This window comes from Rhinoraja longicauda, chromosome 9 (genome assembly GCF_053455715.1).
Source record: "Rhinoraja longicauda isolate Sanriku21f chromosome 9, sRhiLon1.1, whole genome shotgun sequence".
Classification (NCBI taxonomy): Eukaryota; Metazoa; Chordata; class Chondrichthyes; order Rajiformes; family Arhynchobatidae; genus Rhinoraja; species Rhinoraja longicauda.
In genome coordinates this window covers 25,806,437-25,833,198 of record NC_135961.1, presented here as the reverse complement: position 1 = coordinate 25,833,198, position 26,762 = coordinate 25,806,437, and the positions used below count along the sequence as shown (strand labels likewise).

The following is a 26,762-nucleotide window of genomic DNA, read 5'->3' as shown; positions in this document are numbered from 1 at the left end:
GAAGGGGATACGAGAGATATATGAGATCAATAGAACAAAATAATGAAAGATGTGCAATCTTTGCAATGTAAGATAGGCAATGAAAGATATGCATATCTTTCATTCATTTGTTCTATTTAGCTTCTATATCTCCCGTTTCCCTTTCCCCTGACTCTCAGTCTGAAGAAGGGTCTGGACCCGAAAGGTCACCTATTCCTTTTCTCTAGAGATGCTGCCTGTCACGCTCCAGCTTTCCTCCCACTCCAGCTTTCCTCATATTCCAGCTTTTTGTGTCTATCTTCGGTCTCGGCAGGATGTTAGACAGCAAGCACTGTAGCAACGCACAGGAAGTCTTCATTATCTTGCAGGCTGGGTGCGTAATTTGCAAATTAATTTCCTTATCAATATACCTTGGGTGGTACATATTAGTAAGAAAGATTATTGTCCACATACAAGATTGAGACAGAGAAAGAGTGGTACAGACACATAAATCAAATAACGATATAAGTGAATTTAACCAAGACATTGGGGCACATTTCCAGAGGAATAAATTCAACAAAGCAAAGTTATGTTAAACATACTATATACCTAAAATGTTGGTCTTTGTAACCTATAAAGGTCAATGAGGACGGGGGAAGCAGATGAAACATATTAGAAAGATATCAGAACTTAAGGTTACACATATCAAGAAAGAATAGATGGCATCTTTTTCTCTAGAAAAGAGATAATTGAAGATTGATCTGATAGAGATTGTTAAGGTTAGCTGGCGTAGGCAGGGAAATGTTTCCATAAAAAGGCCAGAAATTCTCAATATTAAATTCATTGGAAATTCATAATGTCTTTTCCTGGAAGGTAGATAAAGTATGGAACCTGCAATTATATCGCAAACATAAAATGGGTCTCATGGCATGGTGATGTTATTTTCATCTCTTACAACTTCCTTCCACTTCACCATTCTTTATATCAGGCAATTTTCCCGTTATTTCATCTTGCTCTCCTTTCTTTTTCCATTGTTGCGGCCAGAAATCTGGACAATTCTGTCTCCTGGTTCGGATGAAAGACAACAATATGAAGCCCTTCACTCTGGGTCTTCTAAACTGCCTACTTGTTACTAGTGGAGTGACACAGTGGTAGCATTGCTGCCTTACAGCACCAGAGACTCGGGTTTGACCCTGATTACCAGTGCACTTTGTATGGAGTTTGTATGTTTTCCCTGTGACTGCGTGGGTTTTCTCTGGGTGCTCCGGTTGCATACTGTATCTCTAAGCTAAAGAAACGTCACCTCACTACGTTCTCCAGAGATGCTGCCTGACCTGTTGAGTTACTCCAGCACTTTGTATCCTTTTGTGTATTAACCAGCATCTGCAGTTCTTTGTTTCAGGGTAATGCGCGGTGATCCTGAATAATTGAGATGAATATAAAGTATTTATTTCCCTTATTGAGATAATTTTATTGCGGTTTGGGGAGCAAATATTGGCAAAGTAATTGTAATATTCCTTCGGCAGCATGTTCATAGTCCAAAGTAAAATGTTCCGATAACAAAGACACACATGGCATCGAGTCTTTAATTTAGAATTAGGAAAATATTATGATTTTTTTCAATTAACTGAGAACAGCATTTATGTGATTTGGATTTCTCACTTCATTGGAAATGAAATGGGGAAAATAATCAGCCCTGCCTTTCTGTGCTCTGGCTCTCTATAACCCTGGCACCAATAGTTATTGGAGGGAGAGTGTGTGGGGCAGAGAGATGAAGGAGGAAAACCAAAAAATGTCCAGAATGAAGAAAACTCTGGTGGATTTAATGACAGAGGTTTGCTCTCACCTTCTCACTGGGTGTTCTGAGTAGACTTTAGAGTTTAGAGTCTGAAGAAGGGTCTCGACCCGAAACGTCACCCATTCCTTCTCTCCCAAGATGCTGTCTGACCTGCTGAGTTACTCCAGCATTTTGTGAATAAATACCTTCGATTTGTACCAACATCTGCAGTTATCTTTTTATACTACTTATTAGACTTTAGAGATACAGTGTGGAAACAGACCCTTCGGCCCACCGAGTCCGTGCTGACCAGTGGTACCCCGTACACTGGCACTATCCCACACACCAGGGACAATTTACAACTTACAGAAGTCAATGAACCTACAAACCTGTAAAGCCTTTGGAGTGTGGGAGGAAACCGGAGCACCCGGAGAAAACCCACATGTTCACAGGGAAAATGTACAAACTCCGTACAGATAGCAGCCGAGGTCAGGATCGACTCCGGGTCTCTGGCAGGGTAAGGCAGCAGCTCTACTGCTGTGCCACTGCTACACAACTTTCCAAGTTTAGGGTGGGGACTTTGTGAAACTATATTTCAAGGAGCTTTGGTGAAGGTCATCGCCTATTCATCACAGTGCCTAAGGACTGCTAAACTATTGGAAGAGCCAGCTTTTGGATTAGATTGAGGGCCCAGCTACTCTCCAAGGTGGACAGAAAATGTCCAGAGGCACCAGATCAAGAAAAGCAATGAATTTATCTTCAGAATCCTGCACAGTGCTTACCTCAAATCCAATGTCTTGAAATAGATTATTTGGTCATTATTAAATTGGGTGCTCGCCGTGTGTACAGCAGTAACTACACTACCGTTATGAATTGGTTAGAGCTGTTCAGAAAGGAATGTGAAAGGTGGCATGTAATCATAACTCGTTCTCAGTATAAGTAAAATAAATGCAAACAACCTTCCCTTGTGAGTTTCTGGATTGATGTGACTGGAATTTATTGGGATCGCGGTTACAAGTGAGTCATTGGCTGGCTTCGACAAATGAAAATATCGGCCAGCATTCCTTTAGTTTAGTTTAGTTTAGAGATACAGCGTGGAAACAGGCCCTTTGGCCCACCGAGTTCATGCCGACCAGAGATCACCTCATACACTATCACTATCCTACACACTGGGGACAATTTACAATTTTACCAAAGCCAATTAACCTACAAAATTGTATATCTTTGGAGTGTGGGAGGAAACCGGAGTAACCGGGAAAATCTAAACGGTCACGGAGAAACATAGAAACATAGAAAATAGGTGCAGGAGTTGACCATTTGGCCCTTCGAGCCAACACCGTCATTCAAAAAAAGGAAAATGACTTTGGTCATTCAACAAGTCTAAATTTAGAATTAACCTTAGATTAAAACATAATTCATACTCCTGCTTTTGTCTTTCCTTCCAGTTTCGGGAAACTTCTCAGCTCTGTATTTGCACAGTGTTAAATATATATTCAGCAAATGAGAGTCAGCAGTCGATATACTTATTTTAACATTGCCATTGTCACCTTTATGGTAATGGGACATTAATGCCACAAAATTCTTGTCTGCAAAAGGTTGTACTGCCATGTTGGTAGGTAATTTAGAACAAAAAAGTATTTTTCTTGCAAACGGCGCCTGTTTATCAAATCATTCGATTTGTTCTCTTGTTGGTTGCCTGGTTTGTGCCATTACGAAGATGAGCACTTTTCAGATGTTTTGGAAGATTTTGCATATTTCAGCTCTTACTTGATCATATCAGTCGTGACTTCAGCCTGCTCTGTGCACCTTCAACCCACAACAAAGCTGCTCGCTGCAATAAGAAACAGCTGACAGTGTGCATCGGAGGGAAAGAAGGCAGACTTTCTTTTCTCAACGCTGAGGCGAGAAGTTGGTGGATGACGCAGGTCGGGTGCTGCCAGCGCTGGGTGCAGTTCTGCTGGGTGCCCACCACCGCTGCCTTGCGGTTCGATGTTCCATCAGATACCCTCTCGTGAGGATGCATAATAAAACATGAAAGGAAATGCTCCATTTGCACTGCACCTGAGAATAGCAAAGCCTTAAAAAAATATTCCTCTGCGGTACATTTTTCTTTCCACGCACTTACCTGAAGTAGCTAGCAAAACAGAAAATATTAAGTGCAGGCAGGTGACAATGCATCCTGGATTAACGTTGTTATGTTTTAGCTGCATGAAATTTGAAGTAAAGATTTGGCAGATTAGTGCTTAGGGTGTGAACTCTTTGCATTGTTGATTTGAACACCTACCCTGGGCTGATAGTTGTTTTAGGTGTTACTTGCTCTGTGCTTCCCAACCCACAGACCTCAAGCAATGCAGACATTGGTGAACTTCACAACCTTCACAGCGAGCATCTTTATGAAGTCAAGTATTGAAAGCGACTTTATTGGCAGGGTAGTTGCACTGACAGACTTAGAAACAATTTGAATTGCAAGATTAATATTTGGATGGAAACGCAGAGCTTATTATGTTAAAAAAGCTTGATCCTTTGCTTACTGAGTGAAAGGATTGACTTTGAATATTATATTTTCTAACTCATGTTTCAGCACCTAATAAGTTGTTTCATTATTTTGTGTTACATTCTCTTCACATCCAGGATGTGCAAGTAAAATGGAACGTTGAATTTTGTTCAGAAAGATGGTTGACAAAAAAAGTATTTTATGTTTTATTTTTTCGTACAGGATACACGAGGTATATATGTGAAATTTACCTATCTCACAGATCTGATGCAGTGCAACATGCTGGCGACACATTAGAATAATTTAATGTGGTTTGTGGTGTTTAATGAGCTGCCTATGCAGTTATAGGTGAACTTCAAGTTAAACTAGAGAAGATGTGCATAGAGAAATGATATAACTATCTGGAGTTAAATCTGCGACATTAATCTGATCCAGACACAGGTTTGATCCTGAGCCTGGGTGCTATATGTGTGGAGTTTGCACATTTTCCCTGTGAATGCGTGTGATTTGTCTGGGTGCTCCACGTTCCTCCCATGTCCCAGAGACTTGAGGGTTTGTAGCTTAATTGGTCTCAGCAAAATTGCCCTTTAGTGTGGAGGGAGTGGATGAGAAAGTGGGATAACATAGAACCAGCATGAATGGACGATCGGTGGCTGGCATAGACTCAGTGGGCCGAAGGGCCTGATTCCATGTTGTATCTCTATCTCCAAAGTAATCTGAACTGCAGAATTTGGTTCAAAAGACGCAAAAGCCTGTATTCTGCATAATTCTTAGTGAATGCTTTGGAAGAGAATGCTGTTAAACCATTGCCATTAAATTGCCATTCCAAAGCATCATTAAAGTTTATCGCAGAACATGGCCTAGTTAATGAAAATATTTGTTTTCTATGGTGCTTTTCAAAATCAGCCAATCTGCATTTGGCATGGGCCAAGTAGCATCAATGTGAAACCGAATGAAAAATAGACACAAAAAGCTGGAGTAACTCAGTGGGTCAGGCAGCATCTCTGGAGAAAAGGAATAGGTGATGATTCAGTCAAGACCCATCTTCTGACTGAGAGCCAGAGGAGAGGGAAACTGAAGGTATGGAAATGTGCAGAATGGATCAGGGCCAAAGAGCCCACTGATGACCAAAGAGCCCACAATAGTCCACTGTTGGCTGTGGGGGAGGTGATAATGAGAGGGTACAAACAATAAACTGAGCAGGGCGACTAGGGTGGGGGAGAACGGTGAGAGAGGGAATGCAAGGATTACTTGAAGTTAGAGAAATCAATATTCATACCACTGGGATGTAAGCTGCCCAAGTGAGATGCTGTTCCTCCAATTTGCGTGTGGCCTCACTCTGACTGTGGAGGAAGCCAGGACAGAAAGGTCAGAATGGGAATAGGAAGGGAAGTTAAAATGTTTGGAAACTGGTTAGTATGACTAATTGAAGTTTTACTATAAACTAGGACAGTATATTGTGTTTTTCTGTCAGGATTCCAATTCAACAGAGAGCAGTTGATTTCTCAAATGTCAAAGGTACATTTTGCTGAATTTATTTAATGGACATAAACAGGAGTCTTGGAGGCTAGATTTTTGCCTGCACTGCCAGGCATAATGGATCATTCAGGGATTATAGATCTCGTTCAGTTTTAGAGCCTGTCTGATGTTCATCTCATTGTACTTGGATGGGTTCGATGATGGGTTCGATGAGGTGGAGAAACTGTTCTGGCAGTTGACCGTCCAGATAGTGAATATGGGAATGTAGCCCGTTTGGTTTATTAGAACTTGTTACATTTGTAATTAATAATAATAATAATAATAATACATTTTATTTATATAGCGCTTTTCATATACTCAAAGACGCTTTACAGAGATTTTGAGAACATAGGGAAATTAATAAATAGATAAATAAGTAAATAAATAAATGAACAGAGAAAGGAGACAGTAGGTGAGGTGACCTTCAGTGGTTGAAGGCAGTACTGAACAGGTGAGACTTCAGCGATGTTTTGAATGTGGTGAATGTGGGGGAGTCTCTAACGGTTTGGGGTAGTGAGTTCCATAGGGTGGGAGCAGCGATGGAGAAAGCCCTGTCCCCCCAGGATCTGAGTTTAGTCCGGATGTGGGGGGATAGGAGATTGGCAGCGGCAGAGCGGAGGGTGCAGGTGGGAGTGTGCCTGTGGAGGAGGTCGGTCAGGTAGGATGGGGCCAGGTTATGGAGGGCTTTGTAGGTTATGAGGAGGATTTTGTACTGGATTCTCTGGGGGATGGGGAGCCAGTGGAGTTTATAAAGGACGGGGGTGATATGGTCACGGATCGAGGTGTGTGTGAGTAGACGGGCAGCGGAGTTTTGAATGTATTGAAGTTTATTGATGATTTTTGAGGGTGCGCCATAGAGGAGGCTGTTGCAGTAGTCCAGACGGGAGGTGATGAAGGCGTGGATGAGGGTTTCTGCAGCTGTGGAGGAGAGGGATGGACGGAGACGGGCAATGTTTTTGAGGTGGAAGAAGGCTGTCTTTGTGATGTGTTTGATGTGTTTGTCGAAGGAGAGGGTTTGATCAAGGATGATTCCAAGATTCCGGATGTGAGGTGAGGTGGATACTGGGAGACCATCAATGTTGAGGATGAAGTTTTGGGTGGATTTGGTGAGCATTTTTGGACCAATGATGATGATTTCAGATTTGTTGCAATTGAGTTTGAGGAAGTTTGATTGAAGCCAAGATTTTATTTCAGTAATGCAGTTTGTCAGTGTAGTGTGTGTGGTGGAGGAGATTGACTTGGTGGAGATGAGGAGCTGGATATCATCGGCGAAGCAGTGGAAGTTGAGACCATGACGGCGGATTAATTGACCAAGGGGGAACAGGTAGAGGATGAAGAGGAGGGGGCCAAGGACTGAGCCTTGGGGGACACCTTGGGGGAGGGGAGCGGTGGGGGATTTACAGTTGTTAATGGAGATGAACTGGTGTCTGTCAGAGAGGTAAGATTTAAACCAGGATAGGGCTGTGCCGGTGATGTTAAGGGAGGTTTCAAGTCGGGTGAGGAGAATGGAGTGATTTATGGTGTCAAAGGCGGCGCTGAGGTCAAGTAGGATGAGGATGTTGAGGTTGCCAGCGTCGGAGGAGAGGAGAATGTCGTTTGTGATTTTGAGGAGCGCAGTTTCAGTACAGTGGTTTGAGCGGAATCCAGATTGGAAAGTTTCATACAGGTTATTGGTAGAGAGGTGGTATTTTAGTTGGGAAGCTACAGCACGTTCCAAAACTTTGGACAGAAAGGGTAGGTTGGAGATTGGTCTGAAGTTGTTTGGGGTGTCAGGGTTTAGACCAGGTTTTTTCAGAATGGGGGTGACAGCAGCGATTTTGAGGGATGGCGGGACGATGCCAGTGGACAGGGAGGAGTTTATTGTTGCAGTGATAAGTGGAGAGAGAGCAGGAAGGCAGGCCTTGACAAAGCTGGAGGGGATGGGGTCCAGAGAGCAGGTGGCAGTTTTTATTCCTGTGAAGAGGTCAGAGAGGTCGGTGGGGGAGATTGGGGAGAACTGAGGCAGGGGCTGACAGGATAAGGGGGGGGCAGGTGGTTTGAGGGGGAGCAGGTGCGTTGGTGGTTAAGGTGCTGTAGATGTTGTCTATTTTGCTTTGGAAGAATGAAAGGAAAGTGGTGCATTTGTCAACTGTGAATGATTGGGAGATGGTGTCCAGGGGGCTGAGGAGTTTGTTTATTGTAGAGAAGAGTGTTTTGGGGTTTCCGGAGCCAGAGTGAATTATTTGAGAGTAGTAGGTGGAGTGGGCATGGGAGAGGGCATCTTTATAGTGCTGTATGTGGTCTTTGTAGGCTTGGGAGTGAATTGTGAGACCTGTTTTGTTGCGGAGTCTTTCAAGTTGACGGGCATGAGTTTTCATCACGCGGAGTTCAGGGGTAAACCAGGGAGCAGAGTGGGTGAAGGAAACTGTTTTGGTTTTTATAGGTGCAAGCTGGTCGAGGCAGGAGGAGAGAGTGCGGTTGTAGTAGTCAGTGAGGTCAGAGGGGCTGTGGAGGTCAACGAAGGGAGAGGCGGACATTATTTCAGAGAGGGAGGATGAGAGCGAGGTAGGTGAAACAGAGTTCAGCTTGCGGAAGTTTATTTTGCGTTTTTGCTTTGGAGCTGGGGTGGGAATGTTGACGGACATGGTGATGGCTAAGTGATCAGAGAGGGTGGGGTCGGAGCCAGAGAGGTGATGTAGATTTAGTCCAGTGGAGCAGACAAGGTCCAGAATGTGCCCACGGTTATGGGTGGGAAAATTTACGTGTTGAGTGAGGTTAAAGCAGTTGAGTATTTCAGTGAAGTCAGCGGTTATTGTGGAGTCAGTGGAGTCCATGTGGATGTTGAAATCACCGAGGAGGAGGATTGAGGGGGAGAGAGAACAGAACTGGGTCAGAAAGTCAGAGAAGTCAGAAAGGAATGATGGGTGTGGTTTGGGAGGGCGGTAGACAACTGCCATGACTAATTTTGTGTGGCCAGAGAGTTTGAAAGCCAGGTGTTCAAATGACGGAGCAGATGAGATGGAGATGAGGTTGATCTTGAAGTCCTGTCGGTGAATTACGGCAATCCCACCACCTCGGCCTTCCGAGCGTGGTTTATTGATGTAGGAGTATCCGTTGGGTGTAGTGAGGTTGAGTGAGAGGTAATCCAGAGGTTGTTGCCAGGTTTCTGTCAGACAGAGGAAGTCCAGTTTATTTTCCAGGATGAAGTCATTTAGAATGAGGCTTTTATTGTTGAGGGACCGGATGTTGAGCAGAGTGAGCTTCATGTTGCTTTGTATGGTGTGGATGGACACGGGTGATTTAGCCAGGGCTTGTCGACAGGGGGCACGCTCGTGTGCGTTATTGTGATGATGTAATGGACGAGTGGAAGTCCGATCAGCTGACCAGAGTGTAGGGATTGAGTGACCGGTCTGGGAGTAGACAAACTTGTGACCGGAGCCTCTGTGGATGTATTTGGGTCGTCGTAGAAGTCCGTGGTTGATGATGGCAGAGATGCATGGCGGAGTGGAGTGGTTGTTGAGCTGGAGCAGTCTCGCAGCAAAGTACTTCAGTGCCATGCCAGGCAGGAGCGAAGGAGCATAGAGCCCAGAGAGATCAAAAGGTCACAGCAGGCACAACAGGCTGATCCAGAGCAAGGCCTATGAGGATCGAGGAAGCTGAGCAGCCTGAGGGTTAATACTGAGCTGAGGATGTGCAGGCAGAGGAGGTAGCCAGGCAAGCAGGCAAGCAAGCAGGCAGCCAGGCAGCTGTTAGCGTTAGCCTTAGCGTTAGCGTTAGCGATTTGATGACGTCAGCGCTAGCTGTCAGGTAACCCACAGGGGAGCAGTCCAAGCCAGCAGAGACAGGAGCACAGACAGGAGTGAGAGGTCCAAGGGTGCGGAGTCCAAGGGTGCGGAGGCAGCAGTGGAAGAGCTGGGCAGATGATACCAGGTCAAGCAGAAGGATTAGTTTAAGTAGAGGGATTTTTTCAAATCTGAGAAATCTTTTTAAAAACGGCAAAATTAATCCAAAAATAGAAGTGGTGAGAAGCGGCGAACAAACAACGCCAGCGTCCTCTCACGTCACTTCCGGACTATTGAGTCTGTCTGTGGTCTGAGATCCCTCCACTTCACAGGGGTTTTATTGCATGATGGAATTTTTGTCAAACTTCTTCTCCCTTAGTTGATACTTGCTAGACTAAACTCCAGCAACAATTGGCAGCTGTTAGCTTTTTTAGTTGACCATTTCCCTGCAGGGAGAAGCTCGGAATCCCTGAAGACCGGAGAGTTGACGAGGGAGCTGCTGGTGACGACGGATGTGAGGAGTGGTCCGGAAGGAGAGGGACCGGGAGCATTGCCTCCAGCGCCCTCAAGGTCAGCTGCTGGAGGCACCCACTGGAGCACAGAGGTGGTGGGGCAAGGAGAGGGATGTCGGATTGGGGACCTGCAGCAGCCTGGGGCTTACCTGGGCTTAACTGGTTCGAGGGTGCTCCAGTACGTCCAACTTACGAATCGGACTTTGGACTTTGGACTTTTTCTTTGTAAACGGCGCCAAAATATGGCGACTGTGCATTTGTGGGTTGCGCACAATAATTTCACTGTGCTGTGCACACGTGACAATAAAGATCCATTGAACCGTTGGCATGGGCCTAGTTTCCGGATTATTATTAACACAGGGGATTCACGAGGCAAACTCAATCTCTTCTTCCCCTAGCATTTCCATCAGGAATCATGGGTTAGCAATCCCGGTCAGATCCTCCTGTCTGATAGTTTTCCCATTAGCAATCTCAGATCCTGAGGTCAACTATGGATTTTTTCTGCACCCCATCTCAAATCTACCAGCTCACAAAAAAACGCGATGAATCACAGTGAAAAGGTTCGATCTTAGAGTAGGTATTAGCCCACGAGGAGCATTTCCTCACCACAAATTAGAAAGAATGAATGAATGAATGAATGATACTCTATACTTTATTTTCACATGTACCTAGGTACAGTGAAATGCTTTGTTTTGCATAAAACGTAGACAGTACACAAGTGTCGCCACATGTCTGGCCCTGACAAAGGTACAACGTATTGAACAGTCCTATCTACGGCCCTCTGCCGCACATGTCAGCAGACCTAAACCCCCTCCAGACCACCCCACCAGTTCCCCCTTCATTCTCGAAGCCTCCCCCCCCTCGCCAAGACCCCCATCATAAGGTCACAAGGTCACAAGGAATAGTAGTAGAATTGGGCCATTCGGCCCATCAAGTCTACTCCGCCATTCAATCATGGCTGATCTATCTCTCCCTTCTTACCCCATTCTCCAGCCTTCTCCCCATAACCTCAGACACCCGTACTCATCAAGAATCTATATATCTTGGTCGATCGGGTCATGGAAATTCGGCCTTACAGAATTCACAAATTACTATCCCAAAAATATGAGACAGGCAATAAAATTCACTCTCAGAATTTATGTGAAAAACGGTCAATACATGGGAGGGGACGGTGAGGGAATGCGAGGGGAGGGGGAGGGGGAGGGAAGGGGGAGGGGAGGGAGAGGGAGGGGGTGGAGGGGGGAGGGGGTGGGGAGGGGAGGGGAGGGGGGAGGGTGAGGGGGTGGAGGGGGGAGGGGGTGGGGAGGGGAGGGGAGGTAGGGAGGGAGGGGGAAGGGGAGGGGGAGGGGGGAATGGGGGAGTGGGGAGGGGAGAAGAGGGGAGTGGGGAGAGGGGAGAGGGGGAGGAGAAGGTGCTGCACCAATGCAGGAGAGGTTTGGGCCCAACGGGTCCACTTGGTCTAGTTTACACTAAAAGTATTTATGTTTCTCAAGGCATGTGCGGATAATGTGATGTTGCGTTACAGCAAAATTGAGATTCAGCCCATTTTCTAGGATCTCAACTGCTACCCACATTCCATGAGTCATCAGCAATGCATGGGAAATTAAATGTAAGTATGTAAATCGATGCCATTACTTGTATGTATTTATTTGCAATCATAATTATCCATGAAGCATTTCAATCTTTAGATTTTTAACTTTAGAGATACAGCACCAGTGATCACCCTATACACTCGGGCTATCCTGCACACAAGGTACAATCTACGATTTTTAAAGATGTCAATGAAGCTACAAATCTGTACATCTTTGGAATTATGGGAGGAAACAGGAGCACCCAGAGAAGACCCAAGCAGACACAGGGAGAACGTACAGTACAAACTCCGTCCAGGCAGCACCACAGTCAGGATTGAACCCGGGTCTCTGGCGCTGTAAGGCAGCAGGTCTAACGGTATGGCACAGTGCTGCCTGAATCAATCAATTAATATAGTTGAAATGTATCCAAAAAGTATCAAAATAAATACTATTCATTAGATTTTGGGATCGCTGATAACAGGAACACTGGACTTGAGGCTGCCTGATGTACGTAAAACATTGCATATGGCATTGAAATGATAAAGTAATGTTAAAAACAAATCTGAGTCATTTCGTTTATGTAAAAGTCTGGCGTCTAGAACATGTCCCAATTGTTTCAAGTGCAAACCTTAGAAAATAAGAGCATCTAGCATTTTATTCTGGGATTTTCCGGTTTGATCAGAAATAATTGAACCATTAGACAAAAGTAAAACTCTGGTGTGGAAGAATGTTGTGCAGCTCTGCGGTTATTCAGCTCAGTGTAACATTGTCTCTGCACTTTAACACAAACCAATGTTATCCCACTTTTTAAGAAAGGGGGGAGAGAGAAAACGGGAAATTGTAGACCAGTTAGTCTGACATCAGTGGTGGGGAAGATGCAGGAGTCAATTATAAAAGACGAAATTGCGGAGCATTTGGATAGCAGTAACAGGATCGTTCCGAGTCAGCATGGATTTACGAAGGGGAAATCATGCTTAACTAATCTTCTGGAATGTTTTGAGGATGTAACTAGGAAAATTGACAGGGGAGAGCCGGTGGATGTGGTGTACCTCGACTTTCAGAAAGCATTCGACAAGGTCCCACATAGGAGATTAGTGGGCAAATTAGAGCACATGGTATTGGGGGTAGGTTACTGACATGGATAGAAAATTGGTTGACAGACAGGAAGCAAAGAGTGGGGATAAATGGGTCCCTTTCATAATGGCAGGCAGTGACTTGTGGGGTACCACAAGGCTCGGTGCTGGGACCGCAGCTATTTACAATATACATTAATGACTTGGATGAAGGGATTAAAAGTACCATTAGCAAATTTGCAGATGATACAAAGCTGGGTGGTAGTGTGAACTGTGAGGAAGATGCTATGAGGTTGCAGGGTGACATGGACAGGTTGTGTGAGTGGGCGGATGCATGGCAGATGCAGTTTAATGTGGACAAGTGTGAGGTTATCCACTTTGGTGGTAAGAATAGGAAGGCAGATTATTATCTGAATGGTGTCAAGTTGGGAAAAAGGGATGTACAATGAGATCTGGGTGTCCTTGTGCATCAGTCACTGAAAGGAAGCATGCAGGTACAGCAGGCAGTGAAGAAAGTCAATGGAATGTTGGCCTTCATAACAAGGGGAGTTGAGTATAGGAGCAAAGAGGTCCTTCTGCAGTTGTACAGGGCCCTTGTGAGACCACACCTGGAGTACTGTGTGCAGTTTTGGTCTCTAAATTTGAGAAAGGATATTCTTGCTATTGAGGGCGTGCAGCGTAGGTTTACTAGGTTAATTCCCGGAATGGCGGGACTGTCATATGGTGAAAGACTGGAGCGACTAGGCTTGTATACACTGGAATTTAGAAGGATGAGAGGGGACCTTATCGAAACATATAAGATTATTAAGGGGTTGGACACGTTAGAGGCAGGAAACATGTTCCCAATGTTGGGGGAGTCCAGAACCAGGGGCCACAGTTTAAGAATAAGGAGTAGGCCATTTAGAACGGAGATGAGGACACGTTTTCAGTCAGAGTTGTGAATCTGTGGAATTCTCTGCCTCAGAAGGCAGTGGAGACCAATTCTCTGAATACATTCAAGAGAGAGCTAGATAGAGCTCTTAAGGATAGCAGAGTCAGGGGGTATGGGGAGAAGGCAGGTACCGGGTACTGATTGAGAATGATCAGCCATGATCACATTAAATAGTGGTGCTGGCTCGATGGGCCAAATGGTCTCCTCCTGCACCTATTGTCTATTGTCTATTGTCTATAATGGAAATTAATGTGACCACACTATGATTTAGTCCTGTAAGTAATGAAAAGTTGAAGTAGTGATAATATGTCACCAGCGATAATCTGACATGTTCCTTCCACCATATGCTTAATCGCAATGGTGAAAGCTCTTCAAATCCCTTCTGGATAAATTATACTAAAGCCAGGATAGAACAAAATATTCTTCATAGGCAGATTGCTCCACATCAGGGGAAATTCCAACAATGGCATATACACAGAAATGTCAGCATCTGACAGCAAGGATGGTTGGTATTTGCTAATATGTGGAAACAAAGAGCTGTAGATGCTGGTTAATACACAAAGGGACACAAACTCAGGAGATCAGGCAGCTGAAGAAGGGTCACCTATGCATCTTCTCCAGAACTGCTGCCTGACCTGCTGAGTTACTCCAGCATTTTGTGTCCTGTTGCTATTTGCTGTTGTTTGACAATCCACAAATACTTGAAGCAAAATTCAGATTATTGATAGCTACAGAACAGTACAGATAGGGGGGAGAGGATGTGGTATGGACGATTTGTTAGAGGAAATTGTAAAGAACAAAAATGCCTCGGAATATAGTCACAAAATGCTGGAGTAACTCAGCAGGTCAACACTGAAGATAGATTCAAATGCTGGAGTAACTGAGCGGGTCTGAAGAATGGTCTTGACCTGAAACATCACCTATTACTTTTCTCCAGAGATGCTGCCTGACCCGCTGGGTTACTCCAGCATTGTGTGTCAATCCTCCATTCCTTATCTCATTGATGTTACTTGGCCCTTGCCAAATGCCAACAGGCTGATTATGAAGCATCTCTGGAGAAAAGGAAAAGGTGACTTTTCGGGTTGAGCCCTTCTTCAGACCTGCTGAGTTACACCTGTATTTTGTGTCCATCTTCTGTGTAAACAAGCATCCACAGTTCCTTTCTACACATCTCAGAATATAGAGTTCTATTGATGAGATTAGATACTTTGCAAGGATACCACTATTATAAAACAAGTTGTCTCAGTTTATTGTGTTGTAGGTGAGGAAACACACTGGCTAAAGTCTATCTAAAATTATAATTTACTGACTCACTAAATGAGTCCTTCCAGACATAACGATTTCCTTTTGGCCATGTGGCATTTTGGTTAACATTCAATGAATCGTCATGAGTAAAAAGATGTATGATCTTTATGTTTATTTTCTCAGTACATTTGTGTTACCCTCATTCAAAGTCGCTACATCATTAAATCTTTTGGCTCAATTGATCAGTGCAGGACAGTAATGACTACAGGCGACTCCCAATTGGGCAATTGTCTGAATTGTCCCTTTCTTCGTTTGACCACCTTTAGGTGTTATTTCACGCTGGTCAACTGACAGGATGAGGATCAAAGTGTGGATCATTAAATCCAGACTGGGAACTCACCACGTAGGGAGGTGATAGGTATAGTTCTACCATACTGCAGCACTAAACCGTGAAATTTAAATGTGTTGTTTATTTTAGTTTTGTTTAGTTTAGTTTAGTTTAGTTTAGTTTTAGATTAGTTTAGTTCAGTTCAATTCTGTTTAGTTTAGTTTACTTTGGAGTTACAGTGTGGTAATAGGCCCTTTGGCCCACCGAGTCTGCGCCGAACATTGATCACCTAAACACTAGTTCTACGTTGTCCCACTTTCGCATCCAATGCACAAGAGGCTATTTACAGAGGCCAATTAACCTACAGACCTGCGCATCTTTGGAATGTGGGGGAAAACCAGAGGAACCTTACAGGGCCACAGGGAGAATGTACAATCTCCGCACAGACTGCACCCGTAGTTTGGATTGAACCCGGGTCTCTAGCACTGTAAGGCAGCAGCTCTACCAGCTGCGCCACGATGCCGCCCTTTTGCATGCAACACCTCACTCCATTTGCAGTCCATTCATTGAGATCTTGTTCACTCTTCTCTGAGCACAATAACACTGCTCGAACAATTACAGCAAGTGGAAACTATGGTTAAGCTGCAACCAGCAATTGCAAATGTGGAAGTCCCATTTCAGGCTTGACAAGCTATGCAATAAGGGGAAAGGCCACGGTTTGCTTTTAACCACAAGGTCGTTCAATCCTTATCAAGTTTTCACTTTTCTTTCATTATATCTTGTTCCCCATTGGAGGTCAATTTAAATTTAGCCACACATGGCCTTGAAATCCTATAGGTTTTTTGTGTGTTCATTTTGAAGTGTGATTTAGTTTTTTGTGCAGAAATAAAATAGAAAATGCTGGAAACACTCAAGAGATCTTTGACCGAGAACATTATCTTCCTGAGAGGCGAAGGATTTAATAGGAAACTGATAGGAAACTTTTTCACATGAAGGGTAGTCAGTATATGGAATGAACTGCCAGAGGAAGTAGTTGAGGCAGGTAGAACACAACATTTAGAAGGGATACGGATAGAAAGTTTTAGAGGAATATGACCAAAGGTAGGCAAATGGGGAGCTTTGAAGGGGAATTTTGGATGTGTTGGACCAAAGGGCCTGTTTCTGTGCTGTTATAACTATGACTCTAAACAAGATTTAGTCTGCTCACAGCCAATGTGGCCACCAATTGCTGCTGACACCTTAAAACCTTACCTGGTTGCAACCGTGGGAACATTAAATGGGCATAATAGTAACTTAGAGTCCTGGAGTTATGCAGCATGGAAACAAGCCCTTAGGCCCAACTCGTCCTTGCCAAAGAAAGTGCCCATCTAAGCTGGTGCCCTTTTCCCACATTTGACTCACATCCCTCCAAACCTTTCCTCTCCATGTTTTTACATACTGCCTCTCAGCCTCCTCTCTGAAGCCTCACAAGCCGGAGCTTCAGCACTTACCATTCAACCAACACACTTCAGCCTCAGACACAGACACGCTCACAATGGCAGCTCCAAAATGGCCGCCCGACTCTACCCAGCACTCTAGCCCACTTAGTATAATTTAATCTTCTATTTGCCTTAGGACAGCTTGTTACAATCTCAGCTTTGAGAGAGGAAAACAAATGACCTTTTAATTTAATCGGTGAGAAATTTCAACAGCATACATTTCTCTAATTTTGAGGTAAGATGTTTTTGTTGTTCATTTGACTCTCTTATATGAAGGTTGTTTTATACAAGATAGTTGTCCATTCATTAGAAATGCAGCATGGAAAATATTATGCAGTTGCCAATTCAGTAACTCTAAGCAGGCCTGTGGGTGTCAAGAGCTATTTTTGGCACCTCAGAGGTAAGCAATAATATCTATATTTATTTTCTTGACTAAAAAGGTAATAATCAGCAAAGAAATTCAGATCTGCATCATCATCATCATCCAAACTTATACAAGGTTACACATTTTATTTCATGGTTTACATAGGAGCGAGTGAAAAGGAACAGGCAGCTGTTTATGCAGCCAACCTGAACACTCATCTCATACCATAGTCTGTGGCTCATGGGATTATATATGTGCACTCGTTCATTCTCACGACATCGCTTCCTCCGGTAAGATCATTCTTCCCGAACTTTTACAATTTACGGACAAGCCGTGCCTTAACCATGAAGTGAAAATAAGGAAGTCGTCAGATTTCAGAGGCCTAAAGTATTATTCATTCATACACCGCCTGTTCCACACATGGAGAAGACAGACCCAAGCAGATACTTCAGGGAGACTTAGATCTGTAACTTACTTTTTATTTAAGTCACAAGTCCTCACAATTTTACAGAAAATTACTCAGTGGAATCTATAATGCTAATTAATCAAATAATAAATATAGAAGCCATTTTTTCCCCTCACTGCAACTTCTCCTGCCTTTCTCCAGTTTAGCCATTTTAATTGCTCCGCTAAACCTTTACCTTCTGCCCCAGAACCAGACCAGTTCCCCGGTGTGGGACAAATAAAGGAATATATTATTATTAGTATTATTATCCCACACATCAGGGTCAATTGACCGGAGCCAATTACCCGACAAACCTGTACGTTTTTGGAGTGTGGGTGGAAACCGGAGAAAAGCGGAGAAAAACCAAGTGGTCACAGGGAGAACGTACAAACTACTTAAAGATTTTTGCATTGATGGGTTTTCAGGCACGTGAGATCCAATGTGGAAGTGGGACATTTTATTAATGTATCTGAACGGGATTCCTATCGAGCAATTAGGATGCCCATTAAAATTATACAGCTGTGTTGTAGGCTTCTGTTTTGTTGGAAGTCATAGAGAGAGGCAGCGTGGAAATAGGCCCTTTGGTCCACTGAGTCTGTGCCAACCCATTTACTCTAATCTTACATTAATCTCATTTTTTATTCTCCCTATATTCTCATCATATTCAGTGAATTGGAAACAGGAACTGTTTGTTGCATAGGCAGGTGCACTTTGGACAACCCTAGTAGGCCACGAGCAATAGGAGTGTTCCCAACTTCTCAAGGAAGTCTTTGTCCTCTCTTTGTTGGTCACTGACCAAAGGGTGGACAGAAGTGTGAAAAAGCACCGAGAGATTCAGGGACAGTTTCATAGCTGTCACCAGGCAACTGAACCATCCCATCAACAACTTGAGAGAGGTCCTGAGCTGCCATCTACCTCATTGGAGATCCTTGGACACTCTTTAATCGGACTTTACTGGACTTCATCTTGCACTATACGTTATTCCCTTTATCATGCATCTGTACACTGTGAAAAGGCACACAATGCTGGAGTAACTCAGCGGGCCAGGCAGCATTTCTGGAGAGAAGATATGGGTGACGTTAAGGGTCGAGACCCTTCTTCAGATTTTCTGAAGAAGGGTCTCGACCCTTAACATCACCCATATCTTCTCTCCAGAGATGCTGTCTGTCCAGCTGATTATTCCACCATTTTGTGCCTATCTTCAGTGTATAACAGCATCTGCAATTCCTTCCTACACATTTTGTCCCTACACTGTGAATGGCTCGATTGTAATCATGTGTAGTCTTTCTGCTGACTGGATCGCATGCAACAAAAAGCTTTTCACTGTACTGGGTACACGTGACAATCAGCTAACCTAACTAACTAACAATCTATTGAAATAAGATTGGCCAGTTGTGGTAGTACCCTGACATTGTGCACATCCACTTTGAGAACAGATGAGCTGTTGCTCCACAGCGTTCACTGACCTACATGCTCTTCAAGATCACACACGTTTCAATAATAATCTTGGCAATGGGTCTGGGGTGTTGGCAGGAGCAGAATGTAGGGGATGTTGGGACTGCAGAGGCGAGTTTCAATAGTTCGCCCGCCACCGGCTAAATGAACATTTTGATGTGGGATTAACAAGCAGGCGTGGGTGGCTTCATGAGTAGCCAGTGCACCGTACTGCCTGCCACCAGCACTAAGCACTGTCAAATGATTCATCAATATATCAGCAGTGACTCACTCCATTCAAAGCTGGACCTGCCGATAGCCAGCCTGTGCTTCTCAAGGAGAAAGTGTATTGAGGTTCCCAAAAGTGGTGGGGGTTTTATTGTCAGTCAGGCCGTGTGATTTTATTTTGAGCAGAGCCTCTGCGTGGGAGAGAGAGGACTCTGGGGATGCAGCCCCATGAGGAGTTTGATGATCTGACATGAACCCTTAAGATCGGTCAATGCATTTTCAGATGCCACATCCCGCTGCCTGTGCCTCTAGTTCAGGAAGCTGCAGTTAGCTGCACCTTCCCTGCACCTTCCACCGCACCTACCGGCAATCTTATTCAATCAGTACACATGCCTTATGGAACGCTGGAGGTTGAGGAGACTCCAGATGGAAGTATATACAATTATGAAGGGTGTAGGTAGGGCAGACAGTCAGAACATTTTCCCAGGATAGGAATATCAAGCACGAGAGGGCATTACTTTAAGGTGAGCGGGGCAAAGTTTACATTTGCAGATCAAATTGTTTTCGCAATGGGCGGTGAGTATCTGGAACATGCTGACATGGGTGATAGTGGGTGCAGATTCAACAGTGACATTTAAGAGACTTTTGGATAAGCACATGACTATGCAGAGAATGGAGGGATGTGGGTTATTTGCAGGCAGGTTTGAATTGGTCTTGGCATCATGTCCAGTAAAGATTGTGGGCCGAAGGGCCTGTTTAGTTTAGTTTAGAGATGCAAAGTGGAAACTGGCCCTTCGGCCCACGGAGTCCATGCCGACCAGCGATCACTCATGCACTAGCACTATCACTATCCTACACACTATGGACAATTTACAGAAGCCAATTGACCTACAAACCCACATGTCTTCAGAATGTGTGAGGAAACCGGAGCACGTGGTCACAGGGAGAACGTACAAACTCAGTACAGACAGTATTCATAGCCAGGACCCGGGTCTCTGGCATTGTAAGGCAGCAGCTCCACCACTGCATCACTGTGCCGAAGTACAGAGAGAAATATTGTTTAGCACCAATAAAAAGAATTTGTCTCGAGGCACGCCTGCTGGTCTTGCAGTGCGTTGCAACAATTGGAGAGGAAGCAGACCCCAGGTATTTATAAACTCAGCATCCTTTCTGGAATCAGTACTCTGTGTGTGCTCAGAGCTAACCAACAGGCCTCGAACAAGTGCTGCTTAAAAGCCACCAAGCTGCAACATTAAACCCTTTGATGTGACCCCCATGCACAAATGAACCTTTTGAGTGGAATCAATTAGTGGGCTATTAATGCTGAAGGAAGGTGTGCTTTCACCCACAAATCTGCATCTATGGCCTGTGGAGTGCCAGCATGAATGCAATTGTTGGGCATGGCCGCGCAGATGTTAAATAATGCCGATCGCTGCCACAGCAGTGAGAGGAAATGTGAGGAGGGCCCAATTGAACTCTCATAATCTCCCTGTCAGCCTCGTTTTATGGGTGGTGCAAATGCCATCAGCTGCTAACTCGCCTGTGACAGACACAAACAGGAAATTAGCACCCTGCTGGTGTACAGTCTGAGCCTTGAGGGGGTTGAGCTGTTGTTTATCTATAAATGCAATCACATAGCCCAGTTGCACACATACAGACACACATTGACAGAGGCAGAGGGTGAGAGACTGGCAGATAAAGTATGTCCTATTCTCTCACAGAGCTGACAAAATGTGCTTTATTAGTAAGCCCCTGAATGCATGAAAAGCAGGGACTGGACAGATAAATTTAGTTTTTTTTTTTTTAGATTTAGAGATACAGCGCGGAAACAGGCCCTTCGGCCCACTGGGTCCGTGCCGCCCAGCGATCCCCGCACATTAACACTAACACTATCCTACACACTAGGGACAATTTTTACATTTGCCCAGCCAATTAACCTACATACCTGTACGTCTTTGGAGTGTGGGAGGAAACCGAAGATCTCGGAGAAAACCCACGCAGGTCATGGGGAGAACGTACAAACTCCGTACAGACGGTGCCCGTAGTCAGGATCAAACCTGAGTCTTCGGCGCTACATTCGCTGTAAGGCAGCAACTCTACCGCTGCGCCACCGTGTTAATTCATTACATTCTCTACAGTTATTTTCCGTCACTATATTTTTTGTTCAATTTCCTAATCAGTTTTGTTTCTCTTCCTTGTTGTAATTGCTTTCCCAATATTGTTCTTTGAGTTAAGTACGGGTTACTGAAGTGCAGATAATTACTTAATGTTTTTCGTTAATGGTGCCTTGGGACTCAGATTCATTTACAATGTATTTACACTCATTTGTATGCATTACAAATTGTCTCTATGTTTGTGCAGTAGGCATAATAATATCAGGGACCAATTAAATATTTAAACATTCTCCACGGATACCAGCAAAAGGACAAAAATCCTTGGAGGACTTCCCTATGCTTTTGTCATGATAGTCACAATGTTTTTTTGTCAGATGGTGCCATTTCATCTGCTTACTTCTTCCGAATTGAGGAAGGGTCATCGAACCTCATTGAAACACGTCACCAACCAGATAACTGCTGGTACCATCAAGACTACTCTTCATTAAGGAAATGAAAACACATTATTCTGCAATGTTGTTCTTCACGTAAGAATTTCATTTTTCAGTCGTCGGTACATACATACGTCAATTAAACACTCTTGACTTCCATAACTTACAAAAGTCAAACCATTTTCCAAAAGACAGAACCAGATGGCAAGGTAACTTAATCTTTATGTTTCTGTGACAGGATTCAGCAACAATGTTGCTGCTTTAGTTTAGTTTAGTTTAGAGATGCAGCATAGAAACCGACCGGCCCTTCGGCCCACCGAGGCCACATGTCCATTGACAGTAGTTCCCTATTATCCCCCTTTCTCATCCACTCCTTCAGGACCAGGGGCAATGTATAGGGGCCAATTAACCTAGAACTCTGTATGCCTTTGGGATGTAGGAGGAAACCTGAGCACCATGGGAAACTCATGCGGTTACAGGAAGAATGTGCAAACTCCACACAGACAGCGACTGAGGTCAGGATTGAACCTGGATCCCTGGCATTGCAAGGCATCAGTTCTACCAGTATGTCACTGTGCCACCCTGATCAATGCTGGTGATCAATAGCAGTTGACGGGAGGTTTTTGTGTTACATTACCAACAAAGTACACATCATGGCCAATTATTGAATGGTGGGACAGGCTTGAAAGGCCGACTGATCTTCTCCTGCTCTAGTTGGGTTGTTTCTAATGATCCTAAATCAGTGTTCTGCCATCATTTTGCCTGGTCCCTTTTTTATGATTATGCTGCTATAATTTCAGCAAATATAAACTCGTTGAGCAGAGATACCATCAAGAGCTTAGTAAATGTTCACTGGTTTTTCTTTATGTCAAGATTCTAATTTAAAGTCTATTGCAAAGTCCATTGTAAAATATGGAGATAGAGATTGAGAACCTTGTGACCTGTTGTGAAGACAACAACCTTTCTCTCAATGTCAATGTCAATATCAATATCAATGTCAATGTCAATAAGACAAATTAGATAGTGAATGACTTCAGGAAACGAAGTGGTAGACATAGTGAACGCAGTCCAGACCATCGCACAATCCAGCGTGGGCTCGGCGGGCTGAAGGGCTGTTTCCATACTGTAACTTAAAATTAAAAAACGAAACTAAATTTGAGATTTAGAATTTGCTGAGATTAAGCAGCTATCTTTGGCGACTTCCCTAAACACCACTGGATGCAAAAAGAGGATCTTAGACATGCTTGTTGTGGACTAAACATGATCAGGCAATTGCTGGGATCAGCGCAGGGTGAAATGATCTGCACTAAAGTCCAACATTAATAACTATAAAGCAGAAGTTACATGGAGCTATGTCGTCAGGTTCATGCAGAGGTCTCAGCGATGCTTTAGACTTCAGACTAGACTTTAGAGATACAGCATGGAAACTGGCCCTTTGGCCCAACGAATCTGCACCAATCACTGATCACCTCGTACACTAACAATACCCTACACACAAGGGACAATTTACAATTAACCTACAAACCTATTTGTCTTTGAAGTGTTGGAGGAAACCAGAGCACCCAGGGAAAATCCATATAGGAATTGTGTTCTGTTGGTGAAAGGTTACTTTGGATGAGACTTTAGAATCATTTTTGCGGGATCTTTGGAAATCACTTTTGTGATTGCTTCCTTTTCAGGTATTGTGCCTAAGTTGAAAAGGAAGGTCGAAAGATTGCTATTTTCCCCTGGAGATGGTTAATTTATGAATGTATGAATGTATGTATTGAATGATGTACGACAGAAGTGGCAGCAAGTGGCAACTCACCAACTCTACCACACGAACGGCTCCAACAGAGAAGATTCACACATCAGCTTCCTGCATGGATGCGTCTGAAAAATCTTCAAATACTCAGAAAGCCCATGGACACAGGATGTAATAACCAGGAAATGCAGATGCTGGTTTATACCAAAATAAGACACAAAATCTGGAGTAACTGAGCGGGACTGGCAGCATCTCTGGAGAGAAGGAATGGGTGATGTTTCAGGTCGAGACCCCTTCTGCAGTCTCCTTTCCTTCCTCCATGCCATCTTCCTTGCTTCCAGCCTTGGTAGCGATAAGAAGAATGAGAAACATAAAGAGTTGCCTGCTCTCGAACATAGAACACAGAACAATACAGCACAGAGATGGGCCCATTGCCCCACGTGGCTTGTGCCAACCATGATGCCTGGTTAAACTGGTGTCTAACTACACTTTCCTCAGAGTCAAGTCAGAGTCGCCTCAGAGTAAAAGCCTCAAGGAATTGGCAATCTTTCATCACCCAGCAAAAAGCAAACCATCAGTGGGTGTGGACCTCCCTGATATTGGCAGCACAGTGGCACAGCTGGTGGAGACTTGGGTTCCATCCCAACCTCTGGTGCTGTCTGAGTGGGTTCCCTCTTGGTACATCCCAAAGGCATGTGGGTTTGTAGGTTAATTGCCCTCTCTAAATCGTGCCTCGTGTGTAGGGAGTGGATGAGAAAGAGGAATACTATAGAACTAGTGTGATCGATGGTCGGTGTGGACTTGGTGGGCCAATGGGCCTGATTCCATTCTGTATCTCTAAACTAAACTAAACTTTCATCCAGTCCAGGACTTTTCATGCCATTAATTCTGGAACAACATACAACATAGATCGCCGACACCTTAGAAACGCCATGAAACCTTGTGGAAGTTGAAGAGCAATGTGACATAGAAGAAAACAGGGATATTAAAGGAAATAATCCATTGCATTAAAGGACTGCCATCCATCCTACCTCCCAAGGACGTCACCTCCACTGTCATGACTGCAGTCGACATCGCATCCCAGGCAAATGTTCAGCTGGCACTAGAAAAACTATGCATGGAGGTCATCTCCAATGATGTACTCACAAAGAAAGCTCAACAACCCCTCTGCTTCCTCAAATGTTTGAGGAGATTTGGCATGTTGCTCTATACTCAAACATTGGCAATTTCAAAGCCAATATTGAACTTCAAAAAGTGTGCAGTGGAGAGTGTACTGATTTGGTGCATAACAGCATGCTTTGGAAATTCAAAGAGGCTGCAGAAAGTGATGGACATTGCCCGGTCCATTGTGGGTCTGAGCTCCTCACCATCAAAGGGGTCTACAGGAAATGCTGCCTAATGAAGGCAGCAGATATTATCAAAGGCACACCATCATGACCACGGTCTCTTCTCACATCCATCGGGAAGAAGATACAGGAGCCTGAGAACCTTATACAGAATACAGAGCTTTATTTGTCATTCGGTACCGAGGTACCGAACAAAATTACGTTACCAGCAGTCACACAAACAAAAAGAACCCAAGACACATAACCCCAACACAAACATCCATCACAGTGACTCCAAACACCCCCTCACTGTGATGGAGGCACCAAAACTTCCGCTCTCTTCCCCTCGCCCACGGACAGACAGCTCGTCCCCGACCGACCCGCACAGTCCCCGTAAGGGGATGGAAGTCCCCGCGGCCGAGCTGCACCGGGCGCTGAAACATCCCACGGCCGAGCCGGGCGATGGAAGGCCCCGCGGCCGTACCTTGCGCAGCTAAGTCCCGCGGCCGAGCCTCGCCGGGCGATGGAAGGCCCCGGTTTTTTACCCCCAGGTTCAAGAATAACTTCCTCCCATGAACCATCAAGTTATGAACAACCTTGCATTACCCTAACCCCGTCCTTTGGTTGTTCTATGCACTTTGGTTTTTGCACTATCGTAGTCGAGTTTACTTTAGACTATATTTTAGACTTTAGAGATACGGCACCAAAACAGGCCCTTTGGCTCACCAAATCTGTGTCGACAAGTGATCACCCCATACACTAACACTATCTTATCTTACAAACTAGGGACAATTTACAATTTTGCTGAAGCCAATTAGCCTACAAACCTGTATGTCTTTGGAGTGTGGGAGGAAACCAGAGTACCCGGAGAAACCCCGCATGGTCACAGGGAGAATGTACAAACTCTATACCCATAGTCAGGATCGAACCCGGGTCTCTGGCGCTGTAAGGCAGCAAGTCTATCACTGCACCACTGTGCCGCACATCAGCGCCGCAGTGAATTTGAATAACTGATCATTTATTGTCTTTATATTTTGGTTGTAGTTGCATTGACAACGTGCCTGTAAAGTTGCTGCACATAAGAATGTAATTGTTCCAGTTCATATCCGGCGGTGCATAAAAAAAACAAGAGTCCTTAACTCTTGAATCTCACACATTATATATTTGTTGAATACAAGTCAATCCGTCCCAATGGCAACGACACATGGTATATCATTAGACAGGGAAATCTGTTACAAAGAGGACCTCAATCATTGTGATTTTGTTTAGATCTTGGTTAAAGTGATAGAGTAAAAGAAAAGAATCGCACTCTCTTGCCCTACACTAAAGACAGCTGCTTAAAAAGCTCTTATATGTTAGCTGTTTTTTTGTGTGCAGGGCTTTGCAGTTGCATTTTACACAATAAAAAAAAACTTTGCGTTAAAACTGTGAAACCACGGGGAGACCATCGGCGTGCTCGCCTTGCATCAGCTTCCTGTTCAGCACGAAATAGTGATAGATACCAAAACCTCGTGCGTCTCATAAAGTTCCACGAATACAGTTCATGCATTTCTAAAATGAATTGTCGTTTGTCTTCTCCTATCAGAAATAAACGATCAGATCACTGGGCAGCAATTAAGCATGCTCATAACCTCAAAAGAATAGCACAGACTTTTCAAAAAAATAAAATTTTGTCCACAAATTCATCCTTCGTCAGTAACGCCAACATGAAACCAAAAACTCGGTTCATTTTCAAGTTGCTGGAAGTTAGTGTAACCTTTGCTGTAATGAGGGTGCATTTTATGTGTTGACTGGGGATGGTTTTATGTGGGGACGTTTCACGGTGTTAGAACATCCAAGGCACTTTACAGGCAATAAAATTCCTTTGAAGTGTATTTGCTGCAGTCAGGGAGATAATACATCTGCCTAGGGCTAATCCTCCAAAATGGCACTGTTTAGTGTAGTTTAGAGATACAGCATGGAAACAAGACCTTTGGCCCACCGAGTCCATGCCCACCATCGATCACCCATTCATTCTAGTTCTCCGTTATC

At 44.3% G+C, this 26,762-nt stretch overlaps 1 long non-coding RNA gene across 3 annotated transcripts in view; it reads left to right on the top strand.

The window, feature by feature from the left end:
• Positions 1-26,156, top strand: part of LOC144596934 (uncharacterized) — a 37,872-nt gene extending 11,716 nt beyond the window's left edge. For 2 of the 3 annotated variants that reach the window (XR_013547667.1, XR_013547668.1), the window contains exons 2-5: positions 9,961-10,078; positions 11,514-11,629; positions 21,606-21,758; positions 23,342-26,156. This is a non-coding gene — a long non-coding RNA (uncharacterized LOC144596934). Of the gene's footprint in view, positions 1-9,960; positions 10,079-11,513; positions 11,630-15,166; positions 15,252-21,605; positions 21,759-23,341 lie in introns of those variants that run through there. The other variant, XR_013547669.1, reaches the window with a different exon arrangement.
• Positions 26,157-26,762: the final 606 nt, after the last annotated feature.